This window comes from Apodemus sylvaticus, chromosome 3, assembly GCF_947179515.1.
Source record: "Apodemus sylvaticus chromosome 3, mApoSyl1.1, whole genome shotgun sequence".
NCBI lineage: Eukaryota > Metazoa > Chordata > Mammalia > Rodentia > Muridae > Apodemus > Apodemus sylvaticus.
In genome coordinates, this window is record NC_067474.1 from 113,819,335 (window position 1) to 113,839,512 (window position 20,178).

At 41.8% G+C, this 20,178-nt stretch overlaps 1 non-coding gene across 1 annotated transcript; it reads right to left on the reverse strand.

Moving 5' to 3' along the window:
* Window positions 1–6,919: 6,919 nt before the first annotated feature.
* On the reverse strand, window positions 6,920–7,026 carry LOC127682028 (U6 spliceosomal RNA). Its single transcript, XR_007977330.1, has one exon. It is a non-coding gene; the product is annotated as a U6 spliceosomal RNA (small nuclear RNA).
* Between the last annotated feature and the right edge of the window lie 13,152 nt (window positions 7,027–20,178).

Genomic DNA, 20,178 nt, shown 5'->3' on the forward strand with positions numbered 1-20,178 from the left:
CAGTTCCAAAGGGATAGGAGTTCGTGATGGCAGAGCAGAAGCCTGACCACAGGGTCAGGCAGGGCATTGGGAGCAGGATGCAGTGCGAGAGCTCTCGGCCTCTGCTGTAAGCACAAAGCAGAGACAGCGACTGGGAGTAGTGGACTGGGAGTAGTGAGGCTTTTCACCTTGGAGCCTGCCTCCAGTAGCAAACTTCCTCCAGCTAGGTTGCACCTCCTAAACTTCCCCAGACAGCACTCTCCACCGCAGACCAAGTGTTCTAGTCCAGGGGCCTATGGGGGAGGGGTGCATCTCAATCAAGCCTCCACAATGTGTAAAGCAAAATGCACAGGAACGCTTTCTATAGCTGATTGGTAGAAATGAGTGTTTTCCCCATTTTAGACTCTATCTCCCTTTCTCCCCTTTAATAAAGTGATTACTTTTACAGTAACTCTGTCATGTATGCATGTATGTATTTATATTCATTCCCTGTTGTACGATGGGCTATTTTTCATTCCAGCCCCAAGTTCTCCAGAACAACAACTCAGACTCAAAACATATTTACAAATACTTACACCATGTAGCAAGGATCATTCCCTGGCTAACTAATAATTTAAAATAACCCATTTATACTAATCTACTCTCTGCCATGTGGCTGGTTGTCTCTGCTCAAGTACCATGTGCCTTTCCTCCTCACATCCCACCCCCTGGGACTCTCCCCACACCTCATTCTATCCCAGAATTCTTTCTGCTTTTCAGATGTCTCAACTTCTATCCTTTCCTATAGGGCACAGGTTTTTTAATTGACAGGTGATGCATCCATACAACGCACAAGATGTTCTCTCTATAATCTGCCTTCAGGTATAATTAGAAAAAAAAACATTCTTAAAAGCATATATAATAAAGTAGCAAGTTATAAGTCCTAACTTATAACTAAGTATATGACTATTTAGCAAAAGAATACTAATTTGGAGGCTAGAGAAATAACTAGGATTCAGGTTTCATTCCCAGCATGCACATGGTGGTCCACAGCTGTCTGTAACTCTAGTTGCAAGGAATCAGATGGCCTCTTCTGGCCTCTGAGACCATCAGGTACACAAGTGATACACAAACACATATAGGCAAAACACCCATACACATAAAATAAGGTTTTTAAAAAAGAATGCTAACGTAACAACTATTGTGGTAAACACTGTATTTGATTTGTGGGTTTTTTTCCCCAATGAATGTCTCAATATTGCTATAAAATTATCCTATAACTTGTAGATATAAAGATGAACACGAATACTCTTTGTTCTGGCACTCATGCCCTGTGTTAAGCCCCTCATCTTGAATGTGGATGAAGTCTGTGGCTTGCTTTAAGCAGTAGCGTATGGCACAGATGGTGAGATGCCCTACGTGACCATAGAGCATGCAGCTGTAACTTTGACCCTGCTGGTGAACGCCATCGACTCACTGGTCCTGATGAGGCAAGTTACCACAAGGAAAGACCCATGTGACAAGGAATTAAAGGTACCATTCGTTGAACAAGGGCCTCAGTCTGCCAGTCTGCAAGAATGTGAATGTGACCAGTAGCCATGTGAACCTGGACAAAGATCCCATCCCTGTGGAACCTTACATGATGTCTGACTGAAGCTGCTGAGACACCAGGACTCACAGGACAGAATGAAGCTACACCTAGCTCACAGGTCAGAGAGACGAGCCAATGAGTGATGTTTTAATCTGTTAGGTTTGTTGTACTATTGCTATAGGTGATAGATTTACTAGGAAAGAGGATTCCTGGAAGGAAGTTGTGTCTGCTGAGGCTGATGGATTCATTGGAACTGATACTGTGAGGAGGTTAGAATGTTGCAGGTCCAGAGTTAGTTACTTTATCTTGGGCTGGTTCTAGCTCTCAGAATAGCCATCCTTGCTCACCACTGGATCAGAACTAACATCTTGTGACTAATAGACAGAAAGACTATTAACTTGGCAGGTCAGTAGCTCTGGTTTTTGCATTAAGATTACCATCTTCTTTTTTCTTTTCTTTCTTTTTCTTTTTCTTTTCTTTCTTTTTCTTTCTTTTCTTTTCTTCTTCTTCTTCTTTTTTTTTTTTTTTTTTTTTTTTGAGAGGGTTTCCCTGTGTAGCCCTAGCTGTCCTGGAACTCACTCTGTAGACCAGGCTGGCCTCGAACTCAGAAAGCTGCCTGCCTCTGCCTCCCAAGTGCCACTATTACAGGCATGCACCACCGCATCTGGCAAGATTACCATCTTCTATGAAAGGATATCAAGGCTTATGTAATTGAGAAGACCCGTAATTGAGAAGGCCCTCAGTTCATTACTACACTGATGGGATGTCCATTGCCCAAATCACAGAGTCTATTGAAAGGTGGCCACTTCCATGAAGAGATATCTGCTCCTTCTGCCAGATGCTGACAGCTGGGACCCTCACTCCACAGGGGTGGCTCTGCTCAGTGCTGGTCTCCAGGAACACACAGTCATGCCTTTCAAGATTCCTGCTACTTCCAAGCTACTATATGGAGTATAGATCCCAGTGGCCTACATTAGTCTTTCATACTCAAATTGTCTGGACTCCAAGCCCTTCTCTCTTGCCCCCGGATGTTCTTGTTTTGTAGGTCAAGTCTCTAAAACCCTAGATTTCAAAAGCCAAATGTTCTTTTAACCAAGTGAAGGTAGCGTAAGGGTTATCGTTAGTCTATAACCCACTTGTGCCCAGGGACAAATAACTTTCTGGAATGTTCCCGCTAATGTTCATGTAAGATAACAAGTCATGTGTTTTCACTTCAACTCACAAGATTGTTTGCCCCAGTTGCACAGGATGTGCTGGATCACACATAGGTGGGAGATATGCAGCAGGAAGTACTTAGCCTTGTGGGTTTGGCCTTTAAGGAATCTGACTGACCTAATTCAGCCTCATTCTCTGGGAATCCCAGGTATGGACCTGGCCGGTGTGCATCATTCTGGCCAGAACTAAATAAAGCTTGCTTTAACTGGTTAATTGTATATTTGGTCTCTCGTCATAATTTTCAGGTTTAATAATAGCTTCAACCTGCTAAATAGAGTGCAGTTTTAAGTTATCCCAAGAAAACGAGGGAAAATAAACTTCCATTCTTTTGTGATGACTCCTCGGCAAGCACAAGTCATTTAATCTGTTGCCTAGGTTACCAGCCACAGAACCAGCCAAAGGAAGAAGAAAACAAGGGCTGTCCCAATTTTTTGGTGATTGTGAAAGAAGTCACAGTAATGTTGTCTCCTCAGGAAAAACAAGACTGCTAGCTCAAGATCCTTCTGGGAATTTTCATTTTAGGAAATAAAAGGGATAAGGGTGTTAAGATTTGTTTATTCTAATTCTAATTTAAAATCCAGATGTTGGTGAGACCCGCATGCCAGTGATCCCCCAGCCTGTACTAGTTACTACCCAGGTATGAGGAGAGGAGAGCATCGGGTGTGGAGGCACTGTGGAAGAGATAAGTTAAACTGCAACCCAACACAGACAGTACAAATGTTCTTCTCAGTACTGGGGACTAAACTCAGGGCTTTGAGCCTGTTGGGAAAATGTTCTGCTACTTAGGGCTACACTCGTCGATGTAATGTCAAAATGTTTGTGTATTGTCTTTCTGGTTTCTGAGGCTCTTCTTTTTTTTCCCCTCCTTTTAGATGAACTGGATCATATCCAAATTCCTAAACCAAATACACGTTGGTTTTGGGGGGATTTTTTTTTTAACTTGCCAAGATATTAATTTATTTTTACAGTGGTTACACCCTCTTCCCCTCCCCTTTCCCTTTCCCTTTTCTCTAATAATCCTGTATTATTCTTTCCACTCGATAATAGAGAAAGACAGCCCAAAGACTTCCTCCTACAACCTACTTACAGGAAAGAATAAAAACAATTCAGCTCCAGCTGGGCCAGCACAAAAGCCAGGACGCTTTTCTTGGATTTGGGAGTCTAGCTAGCTAGTCCACAGCTAGCAGTGTAGGTGCTTTCTGGGAAGTTTTGATCCTGCTCTTGCTGCAGAAACCGTCAATTGTCTGACACTGGTGATAGTCAGTAATCATGGCCAAGTTTAGTTCCAGTCTGGTTGTTTGGAGGGTTTGAGTGGCCACGGAGAAACATTTTTATAAAACTCCTTGTTTGGCGCACTGGCAGTTAGCTCAGGAAATGTGAGTCAGAAAAGAAAAAAAAAAAAAAAAAAAAAAAAAAAACAGCTTGATTTATCTCCTCTAAACTGGAGGCTAGCTCATACATACGGCCATCACACTCAGCCTTACCTTGGAGCAAGAACTTTAGCAGCGTTACAGAAGCAGTGTTTGTCTTAGGAAGTACAGACCTGACTATGTAAGCTAATTTCTTTAAAGGATCAAACCCTGGGACAAATGGCTAAGGGGCCCATTTAACATGTCAAAGTGGGCCTGGCTCCCTGGTTCTCCCAGCATCCCTCAGTCTGTACCTGTTACAGGGCCCTCCTGGATGCCTCCCACCTTAAACTTCTCCAAGACAGGGACTGGACTATCCTTCCTGTCAGCTGCCCTTTGCTATATAATCCAGCCATTTTGGTTACCTGGTCTTTTCAGTCTACTCTCTTTTGGGCTTCCTGGCCACCTCACTTGGTTCCCGGGCTCCCCTCCCCCTCCCCTTTCTCCTCTCTTCACATAGCTCAGGGTCATGTCCACTCTGGAGTCTCGCAGATGCCCCGCCTCTGGCGATGTTTATCTATAATATCTATAGCAATATCTATATAATATCTATAATAAACAATCTCCTCCACCATACCTCTGGACAGTCATGTTCCTTTCCTTTTTATTTCTTTTTTTCATTCAATTTTAGACAATAAGCAGATATATATTTTTTATTTGATATATTTTTTATTTACATTTCAAATGATCTCCCCTTTTCTGCTCCCCCTCCACTCCCCGAAAGTCCCATAAGCCCTCTTCCCTCCCCCCTTTTTTCCCATCCACCCTTCCCACTTCCCTGTTCTGGTTTTGCCCTATACTGCTACACTGAGTCTTTCCAGAACCACGGGCCACTCCTCCGTTCTTCTTGTACATCATTTGATGTGTGGATTATGTTTTGGGTATTCCAATTTTCTAGGCTAATATCCACTTATTAGTGAGTGCATACCATGATTGATCTTTTGAGACTGAGTTACCTCACTTAGTATGATGTTCTCCAGCTCCATCCATTTGTCTAAGAATTTCATGAATCCATTGTTTCTAATGGCTGAATAGCACTCCATTGTGTATATATACCACATTTTTGCATCCATTCTTCAGTTGAGGGATACCTGGGTTCTTTCCAGCATCTGGCAATTATAAATAGGGCTGCTGTGAACATAGTGGAGCACGTATCCTTATTACCTGCTGCGGAATCCTCTGGGTATATGCCCAGGAGTGGTATAGCAGGATCCTCTGGAAATGACCTGCCCAGTTTTCTGAGGAACTGCCCAGACTGATTTCCAGAGTGGTTGTACCAATTTGCAACCCCACCAGCAGTGGAGGAGTGTTCCTCTTTCTCCACATCCTCACCAACACCTGCTGTCTACTGAGTTTTTAATCTTAGTCATTCTGACTGGTGTAAGGTGAAATCTCAGGGTTGTTTTGATTTGCATTTCCCTAATGACTAATGAAGTTGAGCATTTTTTAAGATGCTTCTCAGCCATCCGAAGTTCTTTGGGTAAAAATTCTTTGTTTAGCTCTGTACCCCATTTTAATAGGGTTATTTGGTTTTCTGGGGTCTAACTTCTTGAGTTCTTTGTATATATTGGATATTAGCCCTCTATCTGATGTAGGGTTGGTGAAGATCTTTTCCCAATTTGTTGGTTGCCCATTTGTCCTTTTAATGGTGTCCTTTGCCTTACAGAAACTTTGTAATTTTTTGAGGTCCCATTTGTCAATTCTTTATCTTAGAGCATAAGCTATTGGTGTTCTGTTCAGGAACTTTCCCCCTGTATTGATGTCCTCAAGGGTCTTCCCCAGTTTCTTTTCTATTAGCTTCAGAGTGTCTGGCTTTATGTGGAGGTCCTTGATCCATTTGGAGTTGAGCTTAGTACAAGGAGATTAAGATGGATCAATTCGAATTCTTCTGCATGCTGACCTCCAGTTGAACCAGCACCATTGGTTGAAAAGGCTATCTTTTTTCCACTGGATGTTTTCAGCTCCTTTGTCGAGGATCAAGTGGCTATAGGTTTGTGGGTTCATTTCTGGATCTTCTATCCTATTCCATTGATCCGCCTGCCTGTCACTGTACCAATACCATGCAGTTTTAAACACTATTGCTCTGTAGTATTGCTTGAGGCCCGGGATACTGATTCCCCCAGAATTTCTTTTGTTGTTGAGAATAGTTTTAGCTATTCTGGGTTTTTTGTTATTCCAGATGAATTTGATAATTGCTCTTTCTAACGCTATGAAGAACTGACTTGGGATTTTGACGGGTATTGCGTTGAATCTGTATATTGCTTTTGGCAAAATGGCCATTTTAACTATATTAATCCTGCCAATCCATGAGCATGGGAGGTTTTTCCATTTTCTGAGGTCTTCTTCCATTTCCTTCTTCAGAGTCTTGAAGTTCTTGTCATACAGATCTTTCACTTGTTTGGTCAGAGTCACCCCAAGGTACTTTATACTGTTTGTGGCTATTGTGAAGGGTGTCATTTCCCTCATTTCTTTCTCAGCCTGCTTATCCTTTGAGTATAGGAAGGCTACTGATTTGCTTGAGGTGATTTTATAACCTGCCACTTTGCTGAAGTTGTTTATCAGCTGTAGTTCTCTAGTAGAGTTTTTTGGGTCACTTAGGTAGACTATCATATCATCTGCAAATAGTGATAGTTTGACTCCTTGTTTTCCAATTTGTATCCCTTTGACCTCCTTATGTTGTCTAATTGCCTGAGCTAGTACCTCAAGCACAATATTAAGAAGATAAGGAGAGAGGGGGCAGTCTTGTAAAAATATGGAACGCTTCACGAATATGCGTGTCATCCTTGTGCAGGGGCCATGCTAATCTTCTTTGTATTGTTCCAATTTTAGTATATGTGCTGCTGAAGCGAGCACAAGCAGATATATTTTTAATATTAATCTTTATGCATCCATTTAAACAAACTCATGTATTCGGATGATGTAATGTGCTAACCCATAATTTCATGCATGTTATTGCTTAGGATTAGGTTAAATAAAAAGTTTAAAACTCCAAGGAAACCAGGAAGGAAATAATAACATGATTGGCAGGCAGACATCCAATATCTGAAAGCAGTAGTTGAGGAGTTCCGCAAACTGAATGGTGTATTGATAGCTGATGCGTCCCGAAACATTGTCCAAATAAAAAAAAACCCTAGAATTTATCTCCAGCAGAATGCTATCAAATTCAGTCTTGCTACTGAGCAGTTCTGTACTGTAAGCACCTTCACAAACCTCTGGATGGACACCCTCAATTTGTAGGATAAGGATAAAATCCATCGTAAAGTTCTTCACATAAACTAAGATGCTAGATTTCAGTTTAGGATTTACAGTGAGGACACCTTATGCTCACTAAAAGGCACACCCTATCTGATTCTTTCTTAACTGCATCTCCTGACTCTTATTGTCATTTATCTTACATAAAAATCTTGAAGCTATAAAGTGAGCAATCAGTTCTCCTAGCCAACAGTGGCCTCAGAAAATGCTGGTACCTCTAAGAGACAGAGAAGCTCCAGAATCGGAGTCTGTTTTAGGGTGCAGGATATTGGACTGCCTCCTTCAATGTACCCTGCAATAGGGAATTGATTTAAAAAGCAAGCACGAAAACAAGTGTGATTATCTGCTTTGTGTTTCCCCCTCCCTAAATAAACCATTGCTCCTCTGTCTCAGCGCATTTGGCTGTTATGGGATTGTTTTCAGATTCAACAGGCTGTGATTCATGTTCCGCATGGTTAGGAATACTCTTTTCTTTTTCTTTCAGGACTTGATTTGTATTTGTTTGTTCTCAGAAATAAATACGAAAACGTAAAGTTTCTGAACTTTCATTTACCCATTCATAACAATAATCTATTAATAAGCACTTAAATAGAAACCGTGTAGAATCTTGGGGAATCAAACAGAAATAGTTACTTTTCACATGGAGTTTACAGAATGAAGATGACTGAGGTGGGGATATACATATACATACACATACACATACACATACATATAATAAAAATAGGATTTATTCAGATTTATTCAGATTTATTCAGACACAGGCTGTGTAAATCAACAAGAGTTGCCTGTACACTAGAGAAGCAGAAAATGAGAGTTGCTCAATATAGGAAGCTCCTCAGTCCCTAAGGGGGACTGCAGGGAAGGAAAGTCCCTGGAGAGTATAGAGTCCATGCTGAGGCTGATGAAGCTGGAGCCGGAGGCCAGCAGAGGACCCAGCCGCATCAGCAGCACCTCACTAGCATGCAGCTGCCCAGAGGAACCTCGTTTGTCACCTGAGCGGCCCTTTCAAAGCTGCCATCCATACTGAGGCCAGGGCACATAAATGGCATTGTTTGTAAGTATACTGTAGCTGTCTTCAGACATTCCAGAAAAGAGTATCAGATCCCATTATAGGTAGTTGAGAGCCACCATGTGGTTTCTGGGACTTGAACTCAGAACCTCTGGAAGAGCAGTCAGTGTTCTTAACCGCTGAGCCATCTCTCTAGCCCACAGATACATGTTTAACAGTCAGTTTTCAAAAACAAATCTAGCACTAGAGAAGACTCAGCAGTTAAGAGCGCTGACTGGTCTTCTAGAGGACATGGGTTTGATTTCCAGCACCCTGTCAGCTCACAACTGCACCTAACTCCAGATCCAGAGGATCCAGCATCCATTTCTTGTTTCTGAGGGCACCTGGCATGCATAGGGTACACAGACATACATGCAAGCAAAACACTCATACATATAAATAGTTTTTAAATATCTAAAAAGTAATGTTTATATACATGCGTTTTACTAATTTAAAGTAGGAATAACCTGCAGTCTAAAAAATTATTATGCAAATTACATTATGGTTAGTTGCTTTTATCCAGTGGCTTCTTTTTCTCTAGCTGAACTTAGGAATCTGTGGCCAATGCATAGTTGCAAACAAGAAAAGCCTGTGGTTCCTACCCTAGTGCTGGTTGACATTTTTTAAGTTAAAGGGCAGGATGGAAGCAAAACAGAAAGAGGAAAGGCAGATCTCATATTTGTCCGCATGGGAGTGATTCTTCACAGAATGCTGTAAAGCATAAAAAATAAATAACTTTTTGTTTCTTTGATACTGGAAGAATGTCTTTTGCTTTGTTTAATCGGAACACACACGCACAGACACAGCAAACATCTTGTTTTTAATTTACTAGGAAGAAGCTGTAGAGAGATGAAAGGCAGAGAGAGAGATCTGACCTTAGGCAGGATCATGTTTATCTATGGTTGAGGAGAGGCTTTTGTCACCCATATGTGTGAATGTCCAAGAGGCCTACAGAAGGAGATGGTGTGCAGCGTGTTATAAGGATGGAAATGAATTCCATAGGGTACACCAGGAGCTGGGAAGTGCAGTTTTTCATCAGGAAGCCATCATGTTTAATTTATATTTTCTTTTGTCCTTTTTTTCTAAGATATATTTTTAATGTTATGTGTATAGGTGTTTTGCTTGAATATATGTCTATGCACCATGTGTATGTGAGTGCCAGATGTCCTGGAGCTGGAGTTATAGAAGGTTGTTAGCTGTTATGGATGCTGGGAACTGAACCTGGTATTGTTAATCCTGAGATTTGCAAGAGAGAAGCCAGTTTTATAGTTTTGAGCCAAATTTGAAGCAAACTTTAGTTAAATACTGACCAGGATGGAATCTGATCAGGTCCACTCTGGGATCTCAGGGAGTGGTACTGACCCATGTTTTGCAGGGGTAAAACCCACAATTCACTGCATTTCCCAATCAGGGCCAAGAATATATCCTGATATATCTCCTGCTTACATGTGATCAAGCACATCTGGTGTAGTTGGTTCAAATAAACTTGTTTAGGGAACTGAAACATTTATTATGTTCTTATACCTCTGTCTCCCTTCCAACCCTTATTCCACCCTAAACCCTTCCAGCCCCCCAACACTAAGTAGGAGAGAAAGGAAGTTAGAGTGGAAAGGGGACATAAATCTCTATAGGCTACTTCCTGCTAATTAGGGTCATCAAGTTCTTTGGGTGTCAGGAGCCTTCCTGGGGGCCTTCCCAGCATGGAGCAGACAGAGTCAGAGGGTCCTCTGGGACAGGGTGGCTCTCAGAGGAGATAAGGAGTCGATGAGGGGATGGAGTGAGTCAGGGAAATCTCAGCGCTGACTTGCTAGCAATCAGGCCACTTCTATGGCTCTGACTTGTTAGTAGCCAGGCCATTTTCTGCTGCTCTGACTAACTAGCAACCAGGAGCTTCTTTATTTATACAAGTTTCACAGAACAAAGACAGACTAGTGATTATCCAAGTGGTACAGAATGGATCTTTGACTTTTCATTATATGTCCGGGGTTACAAGTTCAGTCACAATTAGAAAATAAAAACAGAACAGATAATTCTTATTATTTTTAGCTCCATACCTCCAATTAAAAGAATCTAAAGGACAGCCAGACAGCCAGGGATACACAGAGAAACCCAGTCTCAAAAAACAAAACAAAACAACAACAACAACAAAAACAAAAAAACAAAAAAAAAAAGAAAAAAGAAAAGAAAAGAAGCTAAAGAATGACACCTCCAAGGCAAACCCATTTATTATATGACAGCAAGGCAAACCCATTTATTATATGACAGCCTGCTTTAAGATTGGCAGTTGCTTTTTTTTTTTTTTTTTTTGGTTTTTTTTCCGAGACAGGGTTTCTCTGTATAGCCCTGGCTGTCCTGGAACTCACTCTGTAGACCAGGCTGGCCTCAAACTCAGAAATCCACCTGCCTCTGCCTCCCAAGTGCTGGGATCAAAGGTGTGCGCCACCACTGCCTGGCCAGTTGTTGCTATTTTAAAGCACTCCTCACAAACAGAAATTATCTGGACTTGTCTTTTTTTAAATGCGTAGCAAATACTAATACCTAGCTTCTATTATATGTTTCATTATTTATGCTATAAAGTAGGAAAAGCTTATTTTATCCAATCTGTCTTATTTATTGAGTTTTATTCCTTCAGGAATATACCCTGTATGACCCCCACTGTTGGTATCAGGACCTCTGAAACCTGTGACATCACATAGGCCAAGGCAACGGCCACCGTATTCCCAGAATCCATTTGGCTCACCTCCCCCCCTTTACCTGTGACCACATCACCATCTATGTATAAGAGGAAGCCTTCCCTCCCTCCCACCCCCTTATCCCTCCTCTCTTTCCGCTGCCACCTTGCCCTTTCCTCTCTCATAAACCTCATGTGGAACTGTTCGGCCTGGTGTGGCCTTTCTGAAGCTGTCAGATGATCCTAACACCCACCATCTTTAAGCAACAGTTTAGAGACTCTAGCCTATAATAAAAAGAGACCTTGAATCTGTAACCTATCCTCCAGGCCAGCCAGGGTGTCTCTGATTGCCCTGAATCAGGTCTATTGTCTCAGTTTGCTCAGGGGGAGATACTCTGAGCAAATTCCTAGGGTAATGAATGACCTCTTCTAGCTAGGTGCTTATCTGAGCTTAATGATCTCCAGGGCTTAAGGAAGACTTCCAGTTAGGGGCCAGATAAAGTTAATTTTAGGATTTTTCTAAAAAGATTCTGACATAATTTTTTTCTCAGGAAAAGATATAAAATGAATCAAAATGCAGAAAGTCCCCAATAATACAACACACAGAGACCAAACCCCAAAAGTTAGAAAGCTAGGGGACCAGAGATTGTAGCCATGTGCTCAGCTCTGCTGGAACTGTGCCAAGCAGCTGGGCTGCCTTCATGACTCTCTGTGTCTCTAGTGGCTATGGCTGTGCCACTTAGGGAAGGTCCGGTCTTTGTTGTCAGAATATCCAGCCAGCCATGCAGTAAACCAGCAAACCAGCAATAGGCAACGGCAGCAGCAGCAAGGGGAACAGTGGCTGCCTTCTTCTTCAGAGCACCTCTGGCCCCTCTCGGGGCGCTGGCATTTATACACTCCCCAGAGTCCCCAGAATTAAACTATCTGCAGCTGGCAAAGATAATGCCCCTTCTATAGCATGAGACAATCCTGGTTAACGGCTGTGGACAAACTGAAGCAGCCCCACATCCCATATCTGGGATTAAAACTAAAACACATTCACATAGCATAACTGGTGTTTTGTTTTGGTTTGGTTTTGGTTTTAGTTTTTTAAGAAACCAAAGTTCTTACATAAGACAAGTGGCTTTGTTAGTTCCCAAAAACTACAACTCCTAGAATCCCAGGAAATTATCTTCTCTTTGGGCAAGTGGACTTACAGGTTGACTTTGGCTCTTACAGTTAGCCTTCTGGAAGAGCTAGTCCTGCTATTCCAGAACCATCTACTACTGAACCATCTATGCATCCCATATTAACACTTTCATGCTCAATTTAGGTCTAGATAATGGAAGATCCAGATCAATCTCTTATTATACATTTTCCAATTTCCATGATATAAATATGCCAACTTTGGCAGTTCTCTTTCTTTTGACCTTTTCCTCCTCTCTTCACCCTCTCTTCCTTTCTCCAGTCTTGGGGAATGAACTCCCTGTGCTATATCTCTAGTCCCTCTTCAACGTTTTGTTTTGAGACAGTCTTGCTAAGATGCCCAGGCTGCCACATTCTCCCAAATTGCTGGGACCACAGGTGTGCACAGCTTCTTGAGACACTCTGCCCCGTCTCAAATATTTATACAACTTCTCTAAATGTGAAATCAAGAGAGCTTTACAGTATTCCATTACAGAACATTCCAGCATAAAGACACAATGGATGCAAATAACCTTAAGAAAGCAGAAGGTAATAAGCCTACTGAAATGATTAGAAGTAAATAGTTTTGCATGTTTACCTCTGTTTTTAAAAACCTACTTTCTAGGTTATAACGCATATTATATGTTTATTTAATTTTTAATTGTCTTTAACAGCTGACTCAAAAAATGTCTGAATACAAAATAACCTATTTTTGTGAGTCAGTATGAGCTGGCTATAGCGTTTTCCTTTTCTGTTCTTCCTTGTAATCTGTCCTCTCTGAATAACTCAGAAGTATTCAGTCTGCCGTGAGAAATGTGATAGTTATAAAAAGCCAGCAATAACAACTACACTGTTATGGTCTGACCCCACCTCCACCCCCAGCATAGCTGTAGCCATTTTGTTTCATGCCTGCCAGCTATTTCTAATTGCTTCTGTAATGTGCTTGCCAGTCATTGGCACAGAGAAGTAACTTGACTCAGAGCAGGGTCATACTGACCACATCCCCTGTTATGTTCTGAGATTTGTTAATCTTAAGAAAGTCTACAAAGCTTTACGTAGGACACATCAGATCAAAGGTCAATCGGAACTGTTATGTCTAAAACAGCTTGAGTCAGCGCTCACCACCTGGCAGCACTTCCTGTATCTGCGTTTGAACTCATTGTGGGTTTTGTGTTTTCTTTCCTTTAAGCTGTCAGAGAAAGATGTCCACTGTCATAGAGATAATTCTTTCTGAACTATGTCCCTGTTCTGACCAGTATTAAGGGTGTGTGTTTAATAAACCATGCCTGACAGACTGAGATCAGTGTTCATGTGGTTTGTGGAGCGACTCCTAGACTGCAACATATGCAAAAGAGTCTTCATTGTAAACAGTGAATTAAATGTATGTGGTATCTTAAAATCCTCTGGTCTCCACTGGCATCAGCGTGCACATAACACACACACATACATATAGGCAAAACACTCATACACATTAAATTAAGTAAATAGAAATCAGCAACACTTCAAGTGGAAGCAGGTACCGAATGCACTTTAGGAACGATAAGGGCCAATGAGAGCTACAGTGCAATGGGAAAACCGTAGCTGTTTGTCATGAGAGTTAGGGATAGAAAAGGAAAAACTACGCACTATTTAAAAGAAAAAACAAAAAACAACTATTTATGTGCATGATGGTATGTACACAAAATGCACAGACTAAATATTGAAATAATTTTCAAAGGCTATTCCAATGGCAAGCCACTGTGATAAAGAATAATAGAAAAATGCAAAATGTAGATAGTTCAGAAAAAACAAAACAACACAAACAAACAAATAGCAAAACCAACAATAGAATCCAAAGGAAGTAGAGAAACAGCAAAGGACTCAATACATCAATAAAATCAAAGTAGAAAAATATATAATTATTTGACATTTAAAACTTGAGAAATAAATAGTGAGTGTTTAGTTTTTTTAAAGTAAAAGGCAACCAGCATTCTTATTTTCCCCCAAGCTATCTTCAGAGAACAAAAGAGTGCTGTGGAGAAACTGGAGGCCTGAATGGAAGGATAGCCAGTCTGTCTGACAGGAATGAATGCAGTTAAAGAAACACTGGGTTCCAGTCTGTCGCTATAGACTAGTGGAATCCTGCTGGGAAAGGGAGGGCTGAAGCAGTGGTGAGGGCTTACTTTATCTCCTGTAGAAAGATTTACAATTAGTCGACGACCTTGCAGACTTGAAGCTGGGACCTTGGTGGCCAGGGGACAGCACCTTGCCTGACTGCTTAGTTGTGTATATCTCTTACTTTCTATTTAAACCTTACCTTTATATCAGGACCCTCAGAGACGGGCTTGGGGGAGTACTGGGTCACTGGGCCTCTCTTCCCAGAGTGGCCACAGTGAACATCTCTCTCTCTCTCTCTCTCTCTCTCTCTCTCTCTCTCTCTCTCTCTCTCTCTCCTGTTTTTCATTATCACTTTGCCTCCTCTAATTGGCTTATTGAAGACAAGTGTTTGAACTTGGTCTGGTAGCAATACCTGTAACATAAAGGATGATTTAACGACACCATGGACACAGACTAAGAGAATGCAGACTCATCTGGGACTTTCGGAGGGTTCCTATACAGAGACTTAGTGTACCCAGAGAGAGGGTATAAAAACCATTTCAGCACAAAGGTGGCAAACAGAAAGGGTGCTGAGAAAAACTCTTTCCTAGCAAAGATGGTTAGTCTGCCTAGGGCATTCGATAAACCTTTCCTATCTCATGGTAGAGCTTTGCCCAAACCCTGGATGCCAGGCATTCCTGGGAGTTGACCCTGTCACACACTTCCTCTTTGCAGGGATTATGAATTAGCTCTTCTAGAACTCACCCTTGCAGTGAGATACAGTCATCACTCAGGAGCAGGAAAGAAGCGAGGTTGAACCTTCTACCCCACTGTGGTGGGATTGTTTGCTCAGCTTGGGTCGTTCAGAAACCTTGAGGAAGTAAATTGCCTTGCCAAATGACTTTGTCTTTCGTGTGTCTCCCTGGTGTGACACTGGGGATAATATTCTTTTCAAGCAGCACTGAGAACACAAGCAGAGTCACTGAGCCCAGCTTAGGAGGCCCAGCAAGGACTCCGGAGAAAAGAACAGCCAAGACTGTGGGGCAGAAAGGATGAAGGATAATGCCTCAGAAAGGTTTGATTCTTCCCATGAGCAGGTTGAAAAACATTTTTGAGCCAACAATTTAACATCTATCTGCATTTATTTACTTACTTATTTATTTATTTATTTTTAAGCCAACAATTTAACATATTGATTGATTGGTTGATTGATGATCAATTGGAAATGAATGCTGGAGGCTGAACACAGGCTCTCATTCATGCTTCCATGTTCTGTCACTGAGTTCAGCTTCAGTCCTTTATATCTGACTTGAATGTTTTAATAATGTTTAATAGAATTGGTGTATAAAAAGAGAAAGAGGTCTAATTATATAAGACCTATTTAATGTTGTGGGAAACATTTTTTAAAAAAAAAGGCAAGTTCCCACAATTCTCCCAGCTACTCTCAGCCCTGGTGTCTCACCTGGCAGTTCTTATCTTTTGGAGACTCTCTGACTCAGAGCTCCAAAATCTCTTCACCCAGCTCACTAAGTTCCCACTGGAAGGTCGCTACCATGCCAGCCCCATGTTTCAAAACCCCCACAGACTTTGTGGTGCACATCTGGCAAACCCGTGCTTTGCCAGTATACATTTTTTTCTTCAATCCAGTCAAACCACCTTGTGAAGGAATCACACAAACTTAGTTCAGAAACACTGGTAACACAATTGCTGGGTGCAACAACTAAAATCCTAATCTTGCAAACCATATTAAATCTAAATCCCCCGTTGGTGAATCCTGGTGGATTTACCATATAAGCCAGGAGACACTAGTAGCTACATCTTTCCCTCTTGCTATCCCCATCCAAAAAGCCCCTGTCTCCTGCTTCCTCTCTTCCTCCTTCCATCCCAGAAGTCCCGCCTACTCACCCAGTAATTGGTCTCTTTATTCAGTCATGGAAAGGTTCCCAAGAAGTCACCTGAGTACTTGACTCATTCCTCATTGCAGACAGCTCCTCCTGGGAAAGCAGAAGTAACATCAAAATACAGGCATCACCAGGGCCATCATATATCTATATATATAAGATATATATATATAGTTTAGTATTTGTTTAGTATTTGTTTTGCTTTGCTTTGTTTTGTTGAGATAAGGTTTTTCTGTATAGCCCTGTGTCTTAGTCAGGGTTTCTATTCCTGCACAAACATCATGACCAAGAAGCAAGTTGGGGAGGAAAGGGTTTGTTCAGCTTACACTTCCACGTTGCAGTTTATCACTAAAGGAAGTCCGGACTGGAACTCAAGCAGGTCAGGAAGCAGGAGCTGATGCAGAGGCCATGGAGGGATGTTTCTTACTGGTTTGCTTCCCCTGGCTTGCTCAGCCTGCTCTCTTATAGAACCCAAGAGCACCAGCCCAGGGATGGCACCACCCACAAGGGGCCCTCACCTCTTGATCACTAATTGAGAAAATGTCCCACAGCTGGATCTCAAGGAGGCACTTCCCCAACTGAAGCTCCTTTCTCTGTGATAACTCCAACCTGTGTCAAGTTGACACAAAACCAGCCAGTACTCCCTGTCTTGTCCTGAAACGTGCTCTGTAGATTAGTCTGGTAGCCTTAAACCCAGAAATCCACCCACCTCTACCTTGGTAAAAATGTACACCACAATGCTTGGCTGATATATTTTTTAAAAGCTTTAAAAATTTGGTTTACTAGGACTGCATCATAATCTTGCAACTGATGTTCCTCCTTGTCATATGCTGGCATTCACTAACAAATGCTTAATAATAATTTATGTACTACTAGCATTGCAGAAACTTGAAAATCATTTCAATTCAATTAAAAGGAATATAAAATACTATCTTTTGCTGTTACAACTCAAAATATGCTCAAAAATAACATTTTAACAGTTAAACATTTTTACATTTATTTATTTATTATGTGGATGCACACGAATTAACATGAGTAGAGAGGTCAGAGGACAACCTATCTGAGATGGTTCTTGCTTCCTACCACGTCGTAGGCCCTGCAATTAAACTCAGGCCGTGAGGCTTGGTGTCAAACTATCTCAATAGTGTGACAGCTAAAGTTAAGTTTTAAGTTTAAATTTCTGTGCTTAAGACACCTATAAAACAAAAATGCTGCTAACTTGTAAGCCCCACTTGCCCAAGGACAGATAGCTGCCTGGAATGCTGGAGTGCTGGGGGCTGTTGCTCAGGCAGGAGAACAGTCCACGTGTTTTCACTTCTGTAAGCAAGCTGGGTTGCCCCAGGTGCACAGCGTGTGCTTGATCACAGTTAGGTGGGAGGCACATAGGCAGGAAGTGCATCAGGATGTGTGCTTACCTATGATTGGATGAAGGAGGGTAAGTACATAGCTGTGGTTCTGTTTTTCTACTTCTTCCCTGTGGTGTGGAGGACTGCTGCATACCAAATAGGGAAGGATGAAGCACAGCTAAGGCCCATGGTACACATCTTCCCTTGGGATGTCTAGACCTGGATGCACACACCCGTGGGAAAGGATGAGGCAAAGTCCAGAACGGGCAGGCCAGCAGGATTGTGGTTTGGCAGTGAATGCTTGGGGAGGAGGTCTCCCCCAAGATCTCAGTGTTACAGCTCTTGAATGTTACAGGTCTTTTAGATAACATTCAATGAAGCAGCTCTCTCAGATAGTATCCAACAAAACACCTTGTGCATATATTCTTTATTCAGGGAGAACCAGGCTATATGTATGAACCTTGGAGAGAGGGTAAAGTTTCATTGGCTGGCTCTGCAGTTGGATTAATGCATTTGCTCCTCCCCTAAGTGGGTTTATTTAATGTCTAACTGTCCTGTGTCAGTAAGGACACCCAGCTTTGTGACAGGGATAAAAGAGCTAAGCAGAACAGCCAAAAGTAAACTAAAAATAGACAATTGGTTTCATTTATGTGCCTAAAACTTTTACAAGGATATAAACTATTGTGGACTTGGCCTAACACTTATATTGTGTTAATTGGGTCCCCAGAATTGCATGAGAATCCACATGTAAGATGCTGAGGGTCCCTGCCCCCACTGGTTTTGATTGGTACATAAAGTTGCTGGAGGCTAACGGTTGGGCAGGGAGACAGAGGTGGGACTTTAGGATCTGTGGACAAGGGGACTGAGAAGAGAAGGATTTAGAACTGTCACACTGGGAAAGGAGTAAAGACCAGGCGTGAGAAGGACAGGACAGAGAGTAAGAGTCGGGGACTGTGGCCCAGGAGGGCTGCAGGCCTGGGTCAGGGCAGCCGGGATGGATTATAGGTTTTAGTAAGTAATAGCTCAGGAATATGGAGGGGAAAGTGTGTTAGTCACATGAAGGTTTGGTAGTGGCCCAGCCACTGAACTGTTTAGGGCTTATTAAAATAGAAGGCTGCATTTGTGTGTCTTTCATTCAGGAACCCAGAACCTTGGGGTGGATCTCAAGAAAGGCCACTGCCCATAGCAACATAAACCTTATCTCAAGAATTTATAAGACTATTATGTGAACTTTTTGTACCTCAAGATTTTATAAGTTTACAGTTATAGTTAAAAATCCGTAATTAAGGGGGCTAGAGAGATCACTCACTGGTTAAGAGCACCTATTGCTCTTCTGAAGGTCCTGAGATCAAATCCCAGCAACAACATGGTGGCTCACAACCATCCCTAATGATATCTGATGCCCTCTTCTGGAGTGTCTGAAGACAGCTACAGTGATCTTACATATAATAAATAAATAAATCGTTTAAAAAAATCTGTAATTAAAAAGCTGATTGCCGGGTGTGGTGGCACATGCCTGTAATCTCAGCACTTGGGAGGCAGGCCAGCCTGGTCTACAGAGTGAGTTCCAGGACAGCCAGGGCTATACAGAAAAACCCTGTCTGGAAAAACCAAAAAAATTAAAAATAAAAAAATTTTTAAAAAGCTAATTTAGAAGTCATAGCACAGTGTTGATAGTTTAAAAAAAATCTTTAAATAAGCAATCTTATAATAACCAAGTGGTCTGATGCTTCCTTAGGATATAAACAACATGTAGCTTGCTGCTATCTTAGCAGCTTTGCCTATCAGGATGGAGGTAGCCACATGGCTAGAAGCCATCTTTGTAAAGTTTTAAGTTGTGTTTCCATGTGCTCATACACAAAAATGTACCTCATGCCAGTAGCTGAACTTTTAAGACCAATAGCCCACATGGTGTGGCAGGATATTTGATCATACTGTGAACACCCAGATTGTGTTATTTACTGAACAACCTGTTCTAGTTGTGGTGTGGTTCAGCCTTAGTCCACACCTTTAATCCCAAGCAATGAAGGTAAAATTAGTTTGTAGAAGAAAGCACTCGGGTTTGAAAGTGATGTCTAATTGAGTGGCAGACAAAGTGGTGAATCAGAGAAAGATTTAACAGATCTGCCCAACTTTCCTGAGAATAGAGAAGAAAAGGAAGCTTCTTAAGAGAAAACAATGGAGAGAGAGAGAGAGAGAGAGAGAGAGAGAGAGAGAGAGAGAGAGAGAGAGAGAGGAAAAGAAGAAAGGAGGCAGTTTTACAAGGACAGTTTTATAGAGACAGGTTGAAGAGAGAATAAGCTAGACACAGAAGAAGACAGAACAAGCCAGAGAATGAAAAGGTGCCAGAAGATAAGAACAGTTTGCTAGAGCTAGCAAATTCAGTGAGAGGCTAAGAACGAAGTCAAATTGATTCAGTCAGCTTAGAGGAGAGTTTGAGGCAAAACAGCTGAGTTGAACCAGCCAACCAGAGCTCCAAAATAACTAGAAAGGGAGACTTGTAGCTGTCCACCAGCTTTGGTCAAACAGGGTACCTGGAAGGAGAGC